At 43.8% G+C, this 14,922-nt stretch overlaps 1 protein-coding gene and 1 non-coding gene across 3 annotated transcripts in view; both read left to right on the top strand.

Moving 5' to 3' along the window:
* Positions 1-3,018: 3,018 nt before the first annotated feature.
* Positions 3,019-14,922, top strand: part of Blm (BLM RecQ like helicase) — an 89,714-nt gene continuing 77,810 nt past the window's right edge. For both annotated transcript variants that reach the window (XM_036176053.1, XM_036176047.1), the window contains exon 1: positions 3,019-3,097. The gene's annotated coding sequence lies outside the window, so the exon portion shown is untranslated. The remainder of the gene's footprint in view (positions 3,098-14,922) is intronic.
* Positions 9,261-9,397, top strand: LOC118576915. The gene has a single exon (XR_004944109.1). It is a non-coding gene; the product is annotated as a small nucleolar RNA SNORA70 (small nucleolar RNA).

Below are 14,922 nucleotides of genomic sequence, written 5' to 3'. Positions count from 1 at the left end.
GTAGATTGTTCTTATCTTCTCCTTATTTCTATTCTGTGTGTTTTGCCATTTTGGTATTGAAGAACTGCTCAATTATTGGGGCCTGGTGATTCAGGCCTGCTTTTTGGAAGGCAAAGGCATTGAAATTTCAATGCATAGCTGTGTGGCGATAGTCCATACCCTCAATCCCAGCACTCAGGAGGCAGAGGCAGGCAGATCTCTGAGTTCAAGGCCAACCTGGTCTACCGAGCAAGTTCCAGGACAGCAAGGGTTACACAGAGAAACCCTGTCTCAAAAACAAATAAGAACAACAATAACAAAAACCCCAAAGAAAGAAAATTCAAGTCTAGTTTGGGCAACTTAGTGAGATCCTGTCTCAAACAAACAACAAAAATGTAAAGGGTTGGGAGGTGAGTGTGCTGGTGTGTGTCTATAGTCTAGCAGTCAAGAAGGAAGGAAGGGAAGATCAACAGTTCAAGGCCACCGGGCTGCATGAGACTCTCACAAAAAGATAGCTCTCAGCCGGGCGGTGGTGGCACATGCCTTTAATCTCAGCACTCTGGAGGCAGAGGCAGGCGGATCTCTGTGAGTTCAAGGCCAGCCTGGTCTACAGAGCGAGTTCCAGGACAGGCTCCAAAGCTACAGAGAGAAACCCTGTCCCGAAAAACAAAGCAAAACAAAACAAACAAACAGAAAGATAGCTCAGCAGGCACAGGTATTTGCTGCCAAACTGTACGACCTGAGTTTGATCCCTGAGTCCCACGTGGTAGAAGGAGAGTTGTCCTCTGACCTCTACATGCTTGATGTGCTATGCACACGCCCCAACACAGATACACAGATAGATAGATAGATAGATAGATAGATAGATAGATAGATAAATGTAATAAAAATATCAAAACTGGAGCGGGAGAGGTGAGGCTGGGGATGTATGTAGCTCACTGGTAGAGCATTTGTCTAACACCCAGGAGGCTTTAGGTTCTTCTTAGTTTATCACAAAGAAGGGTCTCTAGGAGACTACTGTAAGACTGTTTTTTGGGTTTTTTTTTTTTTTTTTTTTTTTGAGCTGAGGATCGAACCCAGAGCCTTGCGCTTGCTAGGCAAACGCTCTACCACTGAGCTAAATTCCCAGCCCTGGGTTTTGTTTTGAAACAGCAGTTTTGGTTATTCAATATTTAAAAACCAGCAGAAGCTGAGTGTGGTGGCACATGCCTTTAATCCCTTCACTCAGGAGGCAGAGTCTAGGAAGATCTCTGTATGAGGCCAACCTAGCCTACATAAATAAGTTCTTGGCCAGCCATAGCTACATAGTGAGACACTGCTAAAAACAAAAACGAAAAAACCAAAAACTTTTGTATCAATTTGTCGGCATGATGCCTGCAGATGCAGACATGTATAGACAGTCAGGTTACTATAATGAAATAGATGAATTTAGTTATCTGCAGTTATTCTTTCTGGGTTTTTATAAAACCTAGTCATTTAACAGACATGCAATATACAGCACTTGCATATTGTGTATTGGATCTTTAGATATTTTCTCCTTACACGTCCTTTCACCCAATCTCTCCACCAGTTTTCTTTAGATATAGATTTTGAATTTTGTAAAAACTCCACATATAAAATCGTGCAATAACTTTCTGTGTCGAGCCTGTTTCACTTAGCACAGTGTCTCTCAAGCTCACCCATGTTGTGGCAAATGGCAAGATCTGGTTCTTTTTATAGGGCTGATTCATATTCTATGCATGTGATAGAGTTTCTCTTTCCACTCTTTCCCCTTACAGCTCAATTTCATATCTTGGCTATCGTGTTTCATGAGGCAGTGAACAAGGGAAAGCAGATGGCTCTAGGAAGGTGTGACTTATTAATTTTGAGGGATATATATCAGAAGAGATATTGTTGGGTCATTTGGTGGCTTGATTTTCAGTATCTTTGAAATCCTCTGTACTGTTTTCCACGTGGCTGAAACAATTTGGATTTACTCCTTTTTTCTTTTCTTTGGTTTTTCGAGACAGGGTTTCTTTTGTGTAGACCTGGCTGTCCTGGAACTATCTCTGTAGACCAGGTTGGCCTCAAACTCATAGAGATCTACCTGCCTCTGCCTCCTAAAGCAGAATTTACTCCTTCTTATAAGAGGGTAAGGACAGAAGATAGGGTGGGAAGAGAGTTTTAGAAGAGCCCAGCATGGTGGAACAAGGCTGTAGTCTTAGTCCTTGGGAAGTGGAGGTAGGTGAATCAGGAGTTCAAGTCTTCTGCTATACTGTTAGTGGGAGGTTTGAGGTCAACCTGGTCCCGTCTCAAAAACACTGAACATTACAAAACCAGAACATCAGGCATCACCCAGGGCCGCATCTCTTTTATTAATATCGTATTGGTGTTTTGCCTGTGTCTATGTCTGTGTAAGGGTGTTGGATCCTGGAGTTAGAGACGGTAGTGAGATAACACGTGGGGGCTGGGAACTGAATCCTGTCCTCTCTGGCTGAGCAGTCAGTGCTCTTAGCCGCTGAGCCATCTTTCCAGCCCCAAGGGCCACATTCTTAGTGGCACCTATCCGCTCGAACTGAAGCTTCGCACTCAGGCACTGTGCATTTCCCTTGAAGCATCGGAGCTTGCGACCCCATTTCCTCATCAGTAACAGCAGTGGAGGACCGCCGAAATCTCACAAGAACGGAGGATCAGATCCAAAAGAAGAAACACAGACACTTCGCTTGGCTTATGGGAACTGGCAAGTCTCAGGTGCCTCCAAACACCAGAAAATTTCTATCAAGTCAGAGATTGGGCTCCAGGTGCTTTTCCTCCAAGACTAGGAAAAAAAAAAAAAACACCTACAAAAACAAAGCCTTACTAGCGCCGGAAGCCGGGTAGGGTTGCCACAGTCACCTGACCCACCAGCTGCATTCTAATTGGGCTTTGGGAGTAAGTGCTCAGGCGATCCCGCCCCAGCAGCTCCGAAGGGCGGGGCCAACTGCCAGAGGCCACGGTATTGGCTAGTCCCTTCAGGGCTCATCCAATCGGAAGCATCCTTCTTGCGGCGCGAAGCGAGCGGAGCGGGGCGCCGGAGGGCCGTGTCGGCGCGCGGAGTTTGGATAGGGATTCAGCCTGGCGCGGCGTGAGCCCGAGTGAGGTGAGTTCCGCGAACTCGGGGCTGCGGTGGCTCCGCCGGGTAACCGGCTCCCCCCGGCCCAGCCCGGAGCCGGAGGCCTCGGCCATTCCCCTAGTCCGCCCCAGCTCCTCGTAGCCTCGCTGGTGGCGAGAAGCCCAGCGGGGAGAAGAGCCCCGGAGCCCCAGAAAAGGCCGTGCCGGGCGGCCGAGGCTTGAGTCTTGCTGTCCACACTGTATTCCTCAAGGACCAGGATCTTGCTTTTTGTCTGTCACACGCGAGAAATGATCTCATCCCGGAGTGTGTATAAGGCTGCAACGACCCCTCATCAACACGTTTTCCCGAGGAGGGGAATTGAATTGCCCCGGTTTTAGACGGCGAGAATCCGAAGCTCAGGCCTTGTGGGCTTGGATGCCAGAAATAAGATTCGAGTGAGACCCGCACAGCTCGGAAGCATTTCCTACTGCCTCAGGCTTTCCCACTCCCCCAACCTGCTCATGGGTCACCTGATGGCTGAGATGGTTCCGCCTCCCACCTGACAGTTCCTGGCGCCATCCTCAGCTACGCGAAGCTCCTGTGCCTACCACATTCAGGGGCAGGGGTAGGGAAGACTGATTGGGGGATCCCAAGATGCAGCAGCGGAGAGGCAGAAGCCTGGGGAGTAGAAAATCAATTGGTTCTGTAATGGAACTTGAAAGGCGCCTCTTGCCTCAGCCACCCAGTGCTGAGATTCTAGTCTGAACACCACGCCCAGCTTGAATCAACGTTTTGTTAGCCTGACTGCTATTCTGTCAGAAGGTCGCTTTAAATTGTCTTGAAGGAAATGAAATGTCTAGGTGTCAAATCACGTTGGGGGAGGGGAGCAGCTTTGAGACAGGGTTCCTCTGTGTAGCCCTGGCTGTCCTGGAACTCACTCTTGTAGGCCAGGCTGGCCTCAAACTCAGAGATCCACTTGCCTCTGCTTCTCATGTGTATGTGTGTGGGGGTGCTTAAAGATGTGTGCCACCACCAGACAGGTCACTTTCAATGCTAGTTCCCAAGATAGGGAATGGATACCAATTTTTTTGTTATTGTTTTGGCTCTTGTAGTCCAGGCTGGCCTCAAGCTTGTGCAGCTGAGGATGACCTTAGACTTCTGATTTACTGCCTCAGCCTCTCAAGTGCCCATGCCAGCAGCCCAGATATTTTAAACGATATGTTTTGAAATGTATACCTTTAAAAGAGGATAGCACAGATTGTAGCATCTTAAATTTGGTTGATGGGCATATAGGTGTCACTCTGTTTTCTGTACTTTTCCTCTTGTGGGGAGTGGGGATGAGTGTGTTCTTATTCGTGTTTGTGCAGGGGTGTGTGTTGTATGAGCAGGCCAGATATGTCTTCTTTAGTTGTTTTCCATCTTAGTGTTTGGGACAGTCTCTCTCTGAACCTGGAATTTATCGATTAAATTAGCAAGCCTCCCAGCAGTGGCATTATAGAGGCATGTTACCACACCTAACTGTTTAGGTGAGTTCTGGAACTCTGAAATCAGGTCCTCATATTTGCACCACAGGCACTTTACTGACTGAGCCATTTCACAGGCCTTAATTGAGTCCAAAGTAATTAAAAATAATCTGTACAATTTAGTGTCTAAAAGCCTCTGAGTGTTTGGGCGACCTGTAGAGTTAAGATCAGCTCCCACCAGGAGTGGTGGTTCACACCTATATAACTCCAGCACTTTGGGCAAGATAGGAGAGTGGAGAGTGAGCGGCTGTATGGAGCCTACATCTCAAAAACAGAAACAGGCTACCTGTGGCAGCACAAGCCTCTAATCACACACATGGAAGGGGAGGCAGAAGGATCAGGAGTCTTCCTCAGGTACATACTGAAGAGGCCTGTCTGGACTATATATGATGAGACCCTGTCCCCCAAACCAAAACAAAGATTAGAATGCCAGTTATATTTATAACATCTTTCCATCCCTTTAGCTATTTTCTCCCTCCCTTCCTTCCTCCCTTCCTTCCTTCCTTCCTTCCTTCCTTCCTTCCTTTCTTGTCTTTTTTTTTGTTTTTTTGATAGAGTTTCTCTGTGTACCCCCGGCTGCCTGGAGTTCACTCTATAGATCAGGTTGGCATCCAACTCAGAGATCCTCCCGCCTCTGCCTCCCAAGTGCTGGGATTAAAGGCGTGTACCACCACTGCCTGGCTCTTTAAAATATTTTTCATGATATTTTTTATTTGTATGTATATGGGCTTGTACCATGCTGTTGGCGTCAGAGAACAACTTGCAGGAGTCAGGGGATTTGACTCTGGCTGTCCTGGAATTCTTGATCTGTAGTCCAGGCTGGCCTTGAACTCAGAGATCCTTCTACCTCTGCCTCCTCAGTGCTGGGATTGAAGGCGTGCGCCACCACTGCCCGGCCTGGCAAGCGCTCTGGCTGGCCGAGCTGTCTCACTGGGCACATTTTCATTTTTTACAAGTTCTTCCCACATTGTAATTATAAAATGAGCTATGTTGACTTTCTAAGGTAACTGTGATTATAATGTACTCATAGTTGACTGGTTCAAATATTTTTAATTGAGTATTATTCTATGTAGCATACAAGGGCTCTAACAATGAACTATACTACCCACTCGGTTTTTGAGATAAGGTCTTGTTACATAGCTCAGGCTGGCCATGAACGGGCTATCCTTGACTCTGCCTCCTGAGTGCTGGGATTATAGTAGTATGTCACCATGACCAGCTCTTTTTGTGTTTTATTAATATTTGTTGTTAATTTTCTTTTCCTTTCTTGCTTTGTGTGGTGCTAGGAATTGAACCTAGGGCCCGGTACCCCCCCAGCAAGCGTTTGACCACTGCTGAGCTGCACTCTAGCAGTTGATAATGTTTCTAAGGTGCATCTGGGTGAGAGGGGTGGTTCTTTTGGTAAAGTGCTTTCTACACAAGCACGAAGACCTAAGTTCAGACCCCCAGAACCCACATAGAAAAGCCAGTTCCAGCGCCACAGACCTGTAATCTCATCACAGAGGTGAGACGGGAAGTTTGCTGGCCAGCCAGACCAGGCAAATTGGTGAACTCTATGTTCAGTGAAAAGACACTTAATGTTGACTTCTGGCATCCGCACACGAACTCACATGCATGCAGTTGTGAATACAACACACACACACACACACACACAAACACGCACACACACTTTAAGATGTCTTAAAAATTACATTATTCATAAATAGTATAAGTGATAAATTTTAATTACATCTCAGTTTATTGCTATTTTTTAATTCTATTTTATGTGTGTTTTACCTGCATGTGTATGTGCACCACAGCCATGCTTGGTGCCCAGAGGTCAGAAGAAGGTCTTGAATCATCTAGAACTGGAGCTATGGATGGTTGTGAACCACTTTGTGGGGGGTAGGAATCAAACATGGATCCTCTGTAAGGGCAACAAGTACTCTTTACCACTGGGCCATCTCTCCAAACCACCCCCCTCCTTTATTTTCTTTTCTTTTTTTCTGAGACGGGGTTTCTCTGTAGCTTTGCGCCTTTTCTGGAACTCACTTGGTAGCCCAGGTACCCCACCTCCCTTTTAAGATTTATTTATTTAATGTACATTGGGGTTTTGCCTGCATGTATGTCTGTATGAGGGTGTCAGATTCCCTGGAATTGGAGTTACAGACAGTTGTGAACTGCCATGTGGGTGCTGGGAATTGAACCTGGGTCCTTTGGAAGAACAGCCAATGCTCTTAATCTCTGGAGTCATCTCTCCAGCCCCTCCAGCCCCCCCCCCTTTTTTTTTTGAGCTGAGGACGGAACCCAGAGCCTTGTGCTTGCTAGGCAAGCGCTCTACCACTGAGCTAAATCCCTAGCCCCCAGCCTCTAGCCCCTTTTATTTATAATTAAAAAAATTTTTATGTTTATGGGTGTTTTACCTGCATGCATATCTGTGTACCTCTTGTGTCCCTGGTGTCCTTGGGTGACAGAATAGGGCATCAGATCCCCCTGAGTTACAAATGGTTGTGAGCTGCCAGACTCCGCCCCGTGGAAAGCCCACCAAGGGTTGACTCCTTCCCTGGAGATGCCCCAGACCACGCCTACAGGGCTGGCCTCGAACTCACTGAGATCCGCCTGCCTCTGCCTCCCAAGTGCTGGGACTAAAGGTGTGTACCACCACCACTGCTGGCTAAAACATAATCTTTAAGACACTGCTAAATGTTACAAAAGTAGAGTCCCTTTCCCAGGATGCAAAGTCCTTTTCCCAGGATAGAATAACTTGACATCCTGAAAGCATTGGATTTACATAAATTAACACAAATTTAATGTAGTTTCAGTAAAGATACCAGCAAGGTTTTCTTTCTGGTGCTAGACTTGTTGATTCTAAAGTTCACATCGAACAAACAAAATACAGAACCATAAAGCCGAATGGTGTCACACACCAGTAGTTCCACACCTAAACTTGCAGAAGGAAGGAAGTAATAAAGATCACAGCAGAGACCAATGAAATATAGAAATAAAGCAAGTATGAAGTAGACAAAATCAAGAGTTGGTTCTTTGAAAAGATGTGGAGTTCAGAGGACAACTTGAGGAAATTGTTCTTTCCTTCCACCATGTGGGTTCTGAGAATCTAAGGTCATCCATCGGACTCAGTGACAAGTACCTTTAATCACTGAGCCATCGTTATAGGCCCCTGGAAAGATATACTTAAATTGTCTTTTAGCTAGATGAACAAGAAAAGTATCTTACTTTTTTATTGCTGTGACAAAACATCATGACCAAGGCAACTTATAAAAGAAAACATTCAGTGTGGGAGTCCATGATCCCAGAGAGTAGTAGAGTGCATGACCATCATGGCAGGGAGCATGGCAGCAGGCACGCAGGCAGTCGTGGTGCTGGAGCCGTAGCTGAGAGCTCACTTCTGATGGCAAATGAGGGGCAGAGAGAACCAGCCAGCTGGAATGATAGGGACTTTTGAAATCTCAAAGACCCCAGTGACACATCTCCAGCAAAGCCACACCTCTTCCAACAAGGCCACGCCTCCTAATCCTTCTCAAACAGTTCTACCAACTGTGAACCGAGAATTCAAATATTTGAGCCTGTGGGGGCCGTTCTCATTCAAGCCCCACAGAAGGAAATCTCAGAGATCCAGACAACTGAGGAATGAAAGAAAGCCTGTTACAACTGACTGTAGAAGTAAAGGATTTTTATCCTGGTCTGGTATACTACAGTCCCATAACCTCAACCTCTCAGGAGACTGATGCAGGAGAATTGTAGGTGCAAGGCCAGCCTGGGCCACAGGGTAAGTTTAAGATAAGCCTGAGTAACTTAGTAAGACCTGTCTCAAGATGGAAAGTGGAAAAGCTAGTTGTAGTTCAGTGGCAGTGCTGTGGGTTCTGTTCCCAGTATAAGGTGGGACACAGGGAATAAAGTGCTATTGATGAAAAAGCACTGAACAATTGTGTGTTGACAACTATGATTTGAGTGTGTCCTCTAAAGAGTTCAGATGGGGGCTGGAGAGATGGCTCAGTGGTTAAGAGCACTGACAGCCTCTCCAGGACCCAGTTCAGTTCCTAGCACCCATGTGATAGCTCACAACAACCTGTAACTCCAGTTCCAGAGGATCTGCTGCCCTTTTTTGACTTCTTTGGGCACCAGGCATGCACATGGTGCACAGACATACATGCAGACAAAATACTCATATGCAGAAAAACTTTAAAAAAATCTTTTTAAAGGGGGCCCAGGGAACTCCTCAGTATGATTGTTGAGAGGTGGGCCCTACTGGGAAGTAGTAGAGTCATGGGAAGAGAGACTATATGATTCATGAATGTCTTTGTCATGGGAATCTCTTCTTTTCTCTGGGAGCTCCTTTTCATCTGAGAGGCCCACCAGAAATGGACAGATTTAGAGTCATGCTCTTTGACTTTCTACTTTTTATAATTGTAAGCTAAAATCAACCTTTCCTTTATAAGTTACCCAGTTTCAGGTATTCTGTCACAACAGAAAAGCTGTAACACATTTGATAATGTAGATCAACTGTATAAGTTCTAGAAATGTATAACTACTGAATCATGAAAAAAAATGAAACGATTGAACAGACTTAGAATTAGTAAGTAGATTGAATCCTTAATCAGGAATGTTCTTAGATTTAAAAAAAAAAAAAAAATCTCAGGACCAGATGGCTGCTGGTGATTTGTACTATAAATTTAAAGAATTAACCCTAGGTAAAGTCAATTAAGCTGGTCAGATTCCTTTCCCCATGAGAGCCTAGTGTGCAGTGACTCCAAGCTACTGCCCCTTCTTCATAGTGTGTGCAGCCTGTTGCTTGTATATGTTGCCCTAAGGGACCTTGGGGACAGTTTTCTAGTGGATAGTCATGTGTCTGATCTAATTCTGTTTTTGACCTAGGCTTCAGACACATATGCAGGTTACCTTTGGGCACAGTGGGTAGGATTCACATTGGTCAGGTCTTCATGTACACACTCTCCAAGTTGTGGAACATGTGATTGAGACTTTATATGAGCCAAATTCAAGTTTCCTGGCCACCAGAAGATCCACAGTGCAAATAAATGAATCTTTACCAAGATTAATACCGATTAATTTGAAGACATGGTAGTTCAGAAGCCCCTTATCCTTAGTGACTTTGGGATCAGAAATGTCCCCAGCTGTGGTACCCTGGGTAAGTGGTGGGCCCTGTATTCCTGAGGGTCTCCACTGCATTGAGTCCACACCCTACCAAGTCATGTTCACTAATTAATCTCACATCCAGTTAAAAGACTAAAATCATCTTCAAACTGTACGAACAAATCATATATAAAGAACTATAGCTCAGCAAATTAGAAACATCCAGTTTGAAAGGGCATAGGTGAGTTGAGAATTTAACCTAGTGGTTGCACCTCTTGAAAGGCCCTGAGTTTGCTTTTAGCACCAAAACAGAGCACAGAATGGGCAGAGGATTTTTCTAGAGAGAATACACAGTGACTAATGAACACATGGAAAAGGTGCTCACTTTTATAAATCATTAGAGAAATGAAGTAAAAATCAGGATGAGAGAAAACCTCACATCCATTAGGATGGCTGTCATAATTAAAAAAAAAAAAAATACAAACGACAAAAAAAATCCAGAAAGTAGCAAGGGTTGCTAAGGATGCTTAAAAATTGGAAGCCTTGTTCACTATTGATAGCAGTGTAAAAATGGTATCATGAAGGAAAACAGTATGTTAGTTCCTCAAATGATAGAAAGAGAATTGCCATATGTTCCGTTAAGTCCGCTTGTGGGATATATCTAAGACAACTGAAATCAAGACCTTGAATGTAACGGTCAATTAATTAAAAAAAAATTTTTAGATTTATTTATTTCATGTGTGTGAGTGTTTTGCCTGAATGTATGTATGTACACCATGTATATGGCTGGTGCCTAAGAAGGTACAGATCCCTTGAACTGGAGTTATAAATGGTTGTGAGCCACCATGTCGGTCCTGGGAACCAAACTCAGGTCCTCTGCAAGAGCAACAAGTGCTCTCAAGAGCGAAGCCATCCCTCCAGCCCTGCCCATGATGGTTAATTTAATTGTTAGTTAGATTGGATTGAGGAAGGCTACTGGTAAAACACACTCTGTATGTGATGTGTCTGTAATGGTGTTTGCTGAGATCCTGAGGGCTCTGGCCTAGTCAGTGGATTAGCCCTTTGATGAATTCCTAGGGAGGTGGCATCTAGTTGAAGGGGGACGGTCACGGGTGGCTTTATCTTCCTCCAGTCCCTCATATGGCCTTTTCTCAGCTCCCCAGCCTGGATGATGTGAACTGTTGTGCCTCTTATGCCTTCCTTCCCCACCATAAACCAAACAAATTACTGCTTTTAAGTTGTTACACAGCAACAGGTGAGTGAGCTAATTTATCAAATATTTCTCTCTCCATGTTCATAGCAGTGTTAGAGTAGCTGTGATACAATTCTTGACTGTCAGCTTGAGTAGAATTAAGGAAAATCCAAATGGCTGGGCACACTTGTCAGGGATTTTTTTTTTTTTTTTTTTGGTTTTTTTGAGACAGGGTTTCTCTGTAGCTTTGGAGGCTGTTCTGGAACTCACTTTGTAGACCAGGCTGGCCTCAAACTCACAGAGATCCACCTGCCTCTGCCTCCTGAGTGCTGGGATTACAGGCATGTGCCACTACGCCTGGCTTTTTTTTTTTTTTTTTTTTTGGGACAGGGTTTCTCTGTGTAGCTTTGCGCCTTTCCTGGATCTCGCTCTGTAGCCCAGGCTGGCCTCAAACTCACAAAGATCTGCCTGCCTCTGCCTCCCGAGTGCTGGGATTAAAGGCGTGCGCCACCACCACCCAGCCTGGGAAGACTGACTTTTAATCTGGGTTTTTGAGGCAGGAAGATACACCTTAAATCTGGGCCAAACATTCTTCTGGAAGCCTAGAAGCCTATGTAAAGGACATGGAAGAAGGAATTTTTTGCTCTTTACCTGCTTGCTCTCAGTGGCATTGGAGCCTACTTTGGAATTCTGGCATATACTGAAGCTCTGCTGAGACATCCAGCCTTGTGGACTAAATAACTGCTGGGTTCTTGGACCTTCTGCTGGTAGACAGCCATTGTTGGATTAGCTGGACCACAGCCTGTAAGTCATTCTAATAAATCCTCTCTATATACATGTATCAGTGCTCTTCCTCTAAAGAACTCTGACTAACACAGTAGCCAAAAAGTAGAAACATTCCAAATGTCCATCAAGAGATAAATGAGCAAGATGTAGTATATACATATTATAGAACATTGCTCAGCTTTCAAAATGAAGGATGTTCTTACTCATGCCACTTGAGTGAAGATGTTATGTTCAGTAAAATAGGCAGTTGCAAAAGGAAGGTTCCCTATGATTTCACTTACATGAAGAATACAAACAAGTCAGACTACAGTGCAGTGGGTGCTGATGTCTAAAAGGAAGGAGAAATCAGAAGGTGTTAATTGATAAGTGCCAGTGTTAAACAATTTAAAGCTGGAGTTTGATGGTACAGCAGCGCCACTCTCCTGAACATTAACTATTCTAATTCACTCTTTTTTTGGTGTCATAGTGCACATGTGATGGTCAGAGAACCACTTCCGGAGTGGTTTCTCCTAGCTTGGGTTCTAGGGGTTGAATTCAAGTTGGTAGGCTTGATCAGTAAGGGCTTTTAGTTAGCTCTTGCCTGTCTTAGCCACCCTATGGAACATTCTAAAATGATGATGATGGCAAGTCATGTGTCATATGTAGTTTCATGCAATAAACAACTTTAAAAAGACAGCTTGGAGCAGTAACTCTCCAAGGCCACACAGGCCCTCTGTCTTAGGTTGGTGAGCGCCCCCCCAGGTATTACCCGCCTCTGAATACTCATCATACAGGCTCAATCATGTGTGAGCTGCAGAGTTAACTGTTGCCAAAGATCTCAAAGTGGCACTGGGCTTGCAATCTGTGTGTTCAACACAGAAAAGACCCAATAGAAGTCCTAACTCACCCCTAACCAGTAGGCTAAAGGCGACTGAGCCATTCCCTTCCTTAACAAGCCTTACTGAAAATTGGAGTCCTTGTAAGATGGTATCCTGAGAGCAAATGGAACTTGAGTTTATAAATTTTTATAACTTTCAAAGCCAATCTAAATGTATATAACTATTGATTTAAATTTGTCATGCCCAATAGAATGAAATATTAACTATCTGTTTACATTTTTTGTATGTCTTGCAGATAATGCCAAATACGCCTTTTATTCTCAAAATAGTGTTTCTGGTTGTCTTATCTCAGGTCTGATAGTGCTGACTGTTGGACTCTGTTTACTAGTTCTTATTTCCCATGCTTTGTTTATGTGTGTGTGGCTATTACTATGCCTGTCCTGGTAAGTTGTTTTGGGAATTATTTAAGGTCAAGAATAAAGGAATATTTTTGCAGACAGGGTTTTGTACTTGCCAAGTGCCTTGGTATTAGGCTTTGAATGCTTAGTTTAAAGATTTCTTTTGTTTTGTTTTGTTTTTCAAGACAGGGTTTCTCTGTGTAGCTTTGCGCCTTTCCTAGAACTCACTTGGTAGCCCAGGCTGTTCTCAAACTCACAGAGATCTGCCTGTGTCTCTGCCTCTCAAGTGCTGGGATTAAAGGTGTGCGCCACACCACCGCCCAGCTTTTTTTTTTTAAGCTGAGGATTGAACCCAGGGCTTTGCGCTTGCTAGGCAAGTGCTCTACCACTGAGCTAAATCCCCAACCCCTTTAAAGATTTTTAATTTCCTTAGGTAGTGGAAGCTGCTCTTGTTTGTGGACTAAGCCTTTACTCATCCTTTAGAAACAAGGAACTTTAATTTCCTGTAGATCCTTGGGAAGTTGGCTTGATTTTGTTTGTTTGTCTGTTTTTTGTTTTGTTTCCTCTTCCCCAAAAAACATAGTTTGTGGGAATGCTGGTTTCTAGAAGACTCCATACCTTCATGGACCTTCACCTTGACTTCCTCCAGTCTTTTCCTCCAAGGTGCAATTGGTGATCCAGTTCTCAAGACTAGACAGACATCCTCTGTGCTCTCATCACTTTTCTGGATTCCCAGTGTTGTTGAGATGATGGCTCTAGGGTTTTTCAGAGAACACATAAAAGATTGGATAGATGTGCTTCAGGATTGTTTTGTTTTATCCAGCAGTAATCTGGGGCAATGGCCAGTGAGCCATTCATGCAAAGGACCAGGTAGTGACTGTTTTAGACTTTGCAGGAATGGTGGCTTCTGCAGTTGTTCTCCTGTGCAGAAGCAGCCACAGGTAATGTGTGTGTGTGAAAGACAGTGTTTACGAAGCAGGCCTCAGCTCAGATGGGCTGAGCCATAGCTTCCCCGTTGTCATGTTTCTCTCATTAGGTATTGCACATTATATGGTAGGTGCTGGAGTTTTCTGTTTTGAGGATGAGTACTGTAACATTTAAATTGATCATTATGGGATTGGGGCTTAAACCTAGAGCCTCTTTTATGCCAGGCTAGTGCTCTCCTGCTGACCCGTATCCCTAGTGCTGCTCTGGTGTTACTTAGTACCTTTATCTCATGCTTTTGTTAACTGAATTTTATTTATTTATTTATTTATTTATTTATTTATTTATTTATTTATTTATTTATTTAGGCTGGAGCTGAGGATCGAACCCAGGGCCTTGCATTTGCTAGGCAAGCACTCTACTGCTGAGCTAAATCCCCAACCCTGAATTTTATTTTTAATTTGAGTTTCTTTTAAATTTTTAGTTAAAATAGAATTACATCATTTTCTCCCGTCCCTCTCCTCCCTCCAGCTCCTCAAATTGGTAACTTTTTTCTCTGATTATTATTATATAAATATGAACAATTTTATTACAGTTTAATGTGTGTGTACATGCACACATACACATGTGGAAGTCACAGAACAACTTGCAGGACGTGTCTCTTCTTTCACTTGTAGTGTCCTAGGGTCACATTAAGTCCTCAGGTGTGGCAGCAAATGCCTTTACCTGCTGACCCGTCTCACTGGGACCTCAGCTGAATTTTAAAGGCATTTGGTCAAGTTTTATAAAATATTCTTGTAGTATTTTAGTTAGAATTTTGTTAACCCATATATTAAAGAGCATAAATGTTTCTGTACATCTCTAGTCGTTTTCTTATATCACTTACATATGTCTTTTGATGAATTAATTGCTGGTTGTTTACTACTCTTCACTACTACTGCAATCGAATGCCTTTTTAAACTGTTTTCTAGTGAGTTGTTATTGCTACAAGAGAATGAATTTGACTTCTGAGAATTTCTATTTATCTTTTATTTTTCTGAAGTTTTAATTACCTATTGTTGTGACTGATTTCCCTTGGATTGTGTTAGTGTGTAATCAAGTTATCTCCATATAACGATAAACTCTTCTCTTCTATTATTTCCTT

The sequence above is a fragment of the Onychomys torridus genome, chromosome 1, assembly GCF_903995425.1.
Source record: "Onychomys torridus chromosome 1, mOncTor1.1, whole genome shotgun sequence".
NCBI classification, from domain to species: domain Eukaryota; kingdom Metazoa; phylum Chordata; class Mammalia; order Rodentia; family Cricetidae; genus Onychomys; species Onychomys torridus.
This window is presented reverse-complemented; position numbering and strand designations above follow the sequence as displayed.